Raw genomic sequence first — 6,856 nt, 5'->3', positions numbered from 1 at the left:
TTATTTACACAGCCAGGGACAGAGAAGCAGACTTCCCACTGGGGACCCCAGCACCTTCCTCTTGGGTAGCTTCTTCTCTATCCCGTGGCTGCTGCTGTTGGCCTTACATGTGCCACCAGTAGTTCTAACAACTGTCTTGGACACAGAGGGCATGGTGGCACGTACCTGTGACCCTAGCACCGAGGAAACCAGGCAAAGAGGATTGGTACAAACCCAAGGCCATTCAGCCCTCCCTGTACAGTGAGTTCTAGGACAGCCCAGGGTACATAGTGAGACTTTGTTTCAAATCAACAAGCAGAGACTGTCTCAAACATAGAAGTGCCTAAAGGGCCGCCAGGCTCTGAGTCTCTCTGCCTTATATATGCAGTCACCAGGAGTCTTAGCTCTGCTCACTGTCAGGCTGCTGGGACTTCCCAGATTTCTCAGACCAAACACAAATTCAAAGATAATAATTGTTAAGAGTTGAAGCCTGTTGGGTGTGGTGGCACATGCCTTTACTCCCAGAACTCTAGAGGGAGAGGCAGGCAGATGTCTGTGACTTCAAGACCAGCCTATTCTAGATATATAGTGAGTTTCGGGCCGGCCAGAGCTACGCAAGTGAAACCCTATCTAAAAATAGATAAAGAGTTATTTCTGGCTGAATAAAGATGGTTCAAGGGTTAAGGGCACTTGCTGTTTTTTCCAGAGAACCTGAGACTGGTTCTTGGCATCCACAGAGGCAGCTCATAAACACCTATAACCCTAGTTCTTGGAGACCCAATGTCTTCTTTTGATAATTACACACACATAGTATACACACACACACACACACACATCTTTTAATAAATAAATAATTGAATCATGCATAGCAGAGTGTAATCCCAACACTCAGAAGGCAGAGGTGGGAGGAATGGAAACTGGAGGCCAGCCTGGGCTATGCAGTGAGACCATGTCTCCAAAAAGGAAAATGTTGAGAATTTCAAGGTGAATTCTTTCAAGGTGAACTTCAAGGAGAGAATTAAAGCTAAGCAGAGCTCTTCCAAGCATGAACTACTACTGTGTAGGATGCATGCCCAGGTACTAGCCATTCCCAGTAATGACAGCAGTACATGACCCAGGATTCAGTGAGAGACATCAACGCAAGAGTCTGTAAGAGGTGACGGGAGGCATAGAGAAAGGTGGGTAGGGAAACAGTAAGGGCCAGCCAGGGTGGGTTTCCAGATCAATACAGGTGTCCCCCATGCAGACCCATGGAGACTGGATCCTGTGCATCCTGACAAGGACAGAAAGTCCTGCCATTGCCAAGAGTCTGTCTTTAGGAATTACTGTTTCCTGCGATTACAAGTGCAGTGGCCCACTAACTCTATTCACCTGGTCATCGGTTTTGCATTCTTTCTGTACAGTTTGGAAGGACTCCCTGGGATACCCATCTCTTAGGGAACTGCATGAGCTTCCCCAGAAGCACCCAACAGCCGACTTTTCCTCTCTCCCTCTGTATAGTGTCTTTAGTCTTTGTTCCTTGGTCTCTGGAGCCATCCAAGGCCAACAGTCCATGGTGGCCGTCCACCCAGCAACATCTGCTCCAGCAGCTTAAGCTGGCATTTAAAAAGCTCCCCTCCAAACTCTCCAGCCTGGCATTCCTCCCAGCCCCAATAGCAAAGGGCCACAATGGCTTAACCGGCAATGGCTTTGTACGGTCTACTGAGCAGCTTTGATCTCTGCGGTGCTGGGGAGGGATAAGAATGAAGAAAGAGGTGCAGAATTAAAAGGCAGGCCTGCACGTACATACTCTGGATCCAGCCTTTCTACCCCGCACCTGATGGTTCTATGCAGCCCAAGGAGCCAACAGGTGTGATTTACACATCTAACACTCAACTTTGATACTGACCCTCAGGCAGAATTCCTCATGAGTTCCAAGCAATATACTGTGGAATTTGGAGTTCAAGAGGGTGTCTCTAGAATGTACTTGATGTCTTTGGGAATGAGGGAGTGTCTAGGAATTTATCTTTCCACGTAGTTTATGGTGCATTTAAATATTTGGGGATCAGATTAACAAAGACAGAATTTCTGCCCGGGTTTCTTTGTGGGTTATTCTACAGTGTGACTCTATAATATACCTATGAGCCCAAGGCTTTTGTGGCAAGCCACAGCATGGATACTATACTCAACACCAAGTGATTTGACTAGGGATATGGCTCTGTGGTAGAACACTTGCCTAGTATATGCAAGACTCTGGGTTTAATCCTAAGTACTCAAACAAAACCAACCAAAAAAATAATAATAATTTGACGGCCAGCAAGGTGGGCAAAGATAATGGCCACCAAGACTGGTGACCTTAGTTCAGACCCCCAAACTCACACGTCAGAAGATGGGAACTGATTTTACAAGATGTCCTCTGCATATAGGAGGTCATGTGCATGCATAGCTATAGTCTGGCATGTGTGTGTGTGTGTATGTGCATGTGTGTGTGTGTGTACACATGTTTCCCCATCCCATTTACAAAGGACAGCCAGTCATCACAGATCTTGTCTGTGATCGATAACCATTCTCTGATCTAATGAAGATAAGAAAACGAAAACAGCCTAGCTCAGTCCCAGGTGACTTCTTCCTGCTCTTTTGAGGTTCACAGACTATTTATTGACCTTGGCCACACCCAGAATTGATCTCAGGTTTATCCTTCATGCTTGGCTAATGGCCAAGCAATGGAACACCTCTGTGCCCTCATCCTATAGGAGGGTTACACCTGAGCAGGAAAGTCAGAGCTCCGACTGAGGAGTGTCACAACGTGCAGAGGAAAGACACCACCCCACATAAGGGCTAGGCATGTAGCTTGGTGGTAAAGCATTCATCTGGCATGTACATGGCCCTGAGTTCAATTCTTACCACTTTAAGAAACAAATGAAGCACTGGAGAGATGGCTAAGCAGTGAAGAGCACTTGCTGCTCTTGCAGAGGACCTAGGTTCAGTTTCCAGGACCCAGAAGATCCAATGTCCTCTCATGACTTCCGTGAGCACCAGGCATGCATGCAGGACATACACAAAGGCAAAACAGCTGTGTACACAATTAAAACAAATGGAGTTGGCTTAGTCAAGTGTGTGGCACAAATCAGTGATCCATGCTGCCTTGTACCTGCTTGACCCAGGGCGTGTGTAGCACCAGTAGAGGGTATGGCCTTGTAGTAGGTGTGGCTTTGTTGGAACGGGTGTGTCACCATGGGCATGGGCTTTAAGACCCTCATCCTAACTTCCTGGAAGGAAATCTTCTCCTGTTTGCCTTTGAAACAAGGTGTAGAACTCTCAGCTCCTCCTGCACCATGTCTGCCTGGATGCTGCCATGCTCCTGCCTTGATGATAATGGACTGAACCTCTAAACCTGTAAGCCAGCCCCAGTTAACTGTTCTTCTGAAAGTTGCCTTTCAAGAGAATGATGTCTCTTCACTGCAGTAAAACCCTAACTAAGACACCTGCATTAGGAGGCAGAGCCTGAAAGTTTAAGGAAGCCTGGGCAACACAAAACACTGTCCAAAAAGTATCTGAGATTCTCGGTATTCTCACTCTGTTCTTTAGAGACAATTTGTCTGTGCATACCTGGAGTGGACACACTTCTCTGATGCCATCTTTAAGGAGAGTCTTGCCTGCATCCATTTGAGAAGCTGGCCAGAGGGCGTGGGCTAGGAGATTTGGAAGGAAGTGAGGCTTGGGTAGAACTTCGTGACTGTTTTTGGCATAAGCACTAGCTCCCCACAAATTGATGGGGAAACAGGAAACAGAGAGGTGCTCGGTGTGGTGCTTTGAATGAGAATGCTTCTTGCCCCACCCTAGAAATCATAGCGCTTCAAATACTTGATATCAGGGAGCAGCACTATTTGAAAAGTTAAGGTGCAGCCATGTTGGAGTAGGTGTATGTAGTAGGTTGGCCTAATGCTACTTGCATTTTAATGCTAATATGGGCCTCCCCAAGACTGGCTGCCCCAGAGACAAGAGATTCTGCATGTCAGACTCGAGTGACCCTGTCCCCAAGTTATTTGTGATTGGTAAATAAAGATGCCAACAGCCAATAGCTAGACATGGGTGAGGATTAGGTTATGAGGGCTGGGGGTCAGAGGAGAACCACAAGGAGAAGAATAGTGCAGGAGGAGGAAGGAAGAAGCCACCACAGATTAGGAGTCCAGAGAACATGGCCTGGAGGGCTGCCCAAGTAGCTAAGAGCAGTCCAGATGAAACATAGAAAGTAATAACTTGAGTTGTCAAAAGGAACACAGAGAGCAGTGTCTGCCCAACCCTTGAGTTATTTAAGGCTTATTGTAAATATCAAGCTTGTGTGCGTGCCTTTTATCCAGAAATTTAAATAGCTAAGGCGGGGTAGAAACCTAGGGCCAGGATTAAATACTTTCTACAATGGGTGTGGCCTTGTTAGAAGAAGTGTGTCACTGGAGTTGGCTTCAAGGTTTCAAAAAGCCCATTCCAAGCCTGTGGATCCAGATGTAGAACTCTCAACCACTCCAGCATCAGGTCTACCTGGATGCTGCCATGCTGTCGTCTGCCTGATGATAATGGACTAAACTTCTGAAAGTGTAAGCCAGCCCCTATGAAACCCTTTTCTGAATTGGCCTGGTCATGGTGCCTCTTCACAGCACTAAGACACCGACCCAAACAGAAGTGTTCTCTTCTTCTCACACTAACTAGCCAACTCCATAGCTATCTCAGGTCCATAAGCCTCCAGTGCGCACACGGGGCTAGGTCCTCCTGTCCTTCCCTCGCATAACCCACACGCTTCCTGTACAGTTAGGTCTGCCTCTCCCTTCACCCTCAGCCACAAATCACCACCAGCTCTGGGACTAAGCCTGTCTGTTTGTCGCCGAGTCCGAGGACTGACCTTAAGCCTGTACACAGGCACATGTTTCATTTTCCTCCCCAAAGATGAAATCATTTTCCCCCTAAATCAAATAAAACCCATGTGAAGAAAATTAGTATTTACTGCATACCTACCATATACCAAAAGACTGGCTATTTAATATGATTTTCATAGCCACTCTGTAAAACGGATGTAACTCCTGGTTTTTTTTTTGGTTTTTTTTTTTTTTTTTTTTTTTTTTTTTGNNTTTTTCGAGACAGGGTTTCTCTGTGTAGCCCTGGCTGTCCTGGCACTCACTTTGTAGACCAGGCTGGCCTCAAACTCAGAAATCCGCCTGCCTCTGCCTACCGAGTGCTGGGATTAAAGGCGTGCGCCACCACGCCCGGCTCGTAACTCCTGTTTTTAAGACAACGTAACTTCAAGATGGCAAGATATTAAGTAGCTTGCCACATTCATGAGAGAGAAGAAGGACAGAAGGAAGGGTAGAAAAAGAGGAGGCAGGGGTAAGGTGGTATGCACCAATAATCATAGTACTTGGTGGGTAAGACAGAAGAATCATAAAATCCAGGCCATACTGGACTACATGACAAGACTCTCAAAACACATAGACACATTACACACATAAAACACACACAACACGCCGGGCGTGGTGGTGCATGCCTTTAATCCCAGCACTTAGGAGGCAGAGGCAGGTGGATTTCTGAGTTCGAGGCCAGCCTGGTCTACAAAGTGAGTTTCAGGACAGCCAGGGCTACAGAGAAACCCTGCTCAAAAAAACAAAAACAAAAACAAAAAAAACCACACACAACACATATTACACATGTAGAACATACACAAGATACATACAACATACACTACACACACAACAAAACAAACACAACACATACATAATACACACATTATATACATCACACACATAACACACATACAACATACATACACACATAACAGAGCAAACACAACATACAACATAGCATAGCACAACACACACAATACACAAAACACACTTAATACACTCACACTATAGACACAACACACACATGCACACACACAGCTGTTTATGCGGTCCTAAGCCATGCTGTGTCTAACTCTTCAGCTTTGGTGGAGGAGGGTGTCTGACAACCTCTCCCCAGTCCTCAGTGCTGGTAGGAATATCAGTGACCACTTCCCTATTCACCTCTCTGAGAAAAGGAGGGAGGCAAGAAATGGGACCAAGTTATTAGCAAATATTTGCTTTACAAACCTTTACTGAATATGTCAAACATAAGACCTGGGAAAAGGGGGGCTGGCAAGATGGCTCAGCCAGGAAAAGCATCGACTGCTCTTCCAAAGGTCCTGAGTTCAAATCCCAACAACCACATGGTGGCTCACAACCATCTATAATGAGATCTGACGCCCTCTTCTGGTGTGTCTGAGGACAGCTACAGTGTACTTACATAGAGTAATAAATAAATCTTTGGGCCGGAGAGAGTGGGGCCAGAGTGAGCAGAAGTCCTGAGTTCAAATCCCAGCAACCACATGATGGCTCACAACCATTTGTACAGCTACAGTGTACTTACATACATAAAATAAATAAATAAATAGACCTGGGAACAAAAGGACATAAAACACAGGGCCTCCCCTCTCAAAGGCCATTTTCCAGTTCTTGAATTAGATTAAAAAAAAAATAGCTACAGCAAAACCAACATTATGGAAGTTAGATGGATTCTCATTCGTGTGTGTGTGTGTGTGTGTGTGTGTGTGTGTGTGTGTGTGTATTTTTCTCTAATAAAACATTAAGCCTGTAAGCTCAGTAATTTGGGTGACAACAGCTGGAGGATTATAAGACCAAGACAGCTGGGGTTACATAGAAAGTTCCAGTTCAACTTGGGTTATTCAGAAAGACTCTCTCTCAGAAAGAAAGAAAGAAAGAAAGAGAGAGAGAGAGAGAGAGAGAGAGAGAGAGAGAGAGAGAGAGAAAGAAAGAAAGAAAGAAAGAAAGAAAGGAAGGAAGGAAGGAAGAAAGGAAGAAAGGAGGGCAGG

This window comes from Mus caroli, chromosome 12 (genome assembly GCF_900094665.2).
Source record: "Mus caroli chromosome 12, CAROLI_EIJ_v1.1, whole genome shotgun sequence".
NCBI classification, from domain to species: Eukaryota; Metazoa; Chordata; class Mammalia; order Rodentia; family Muridae; genus Mus; species Mus caroli.
This window is presented reverse-complemented; position numbering follows the sequence as displayed.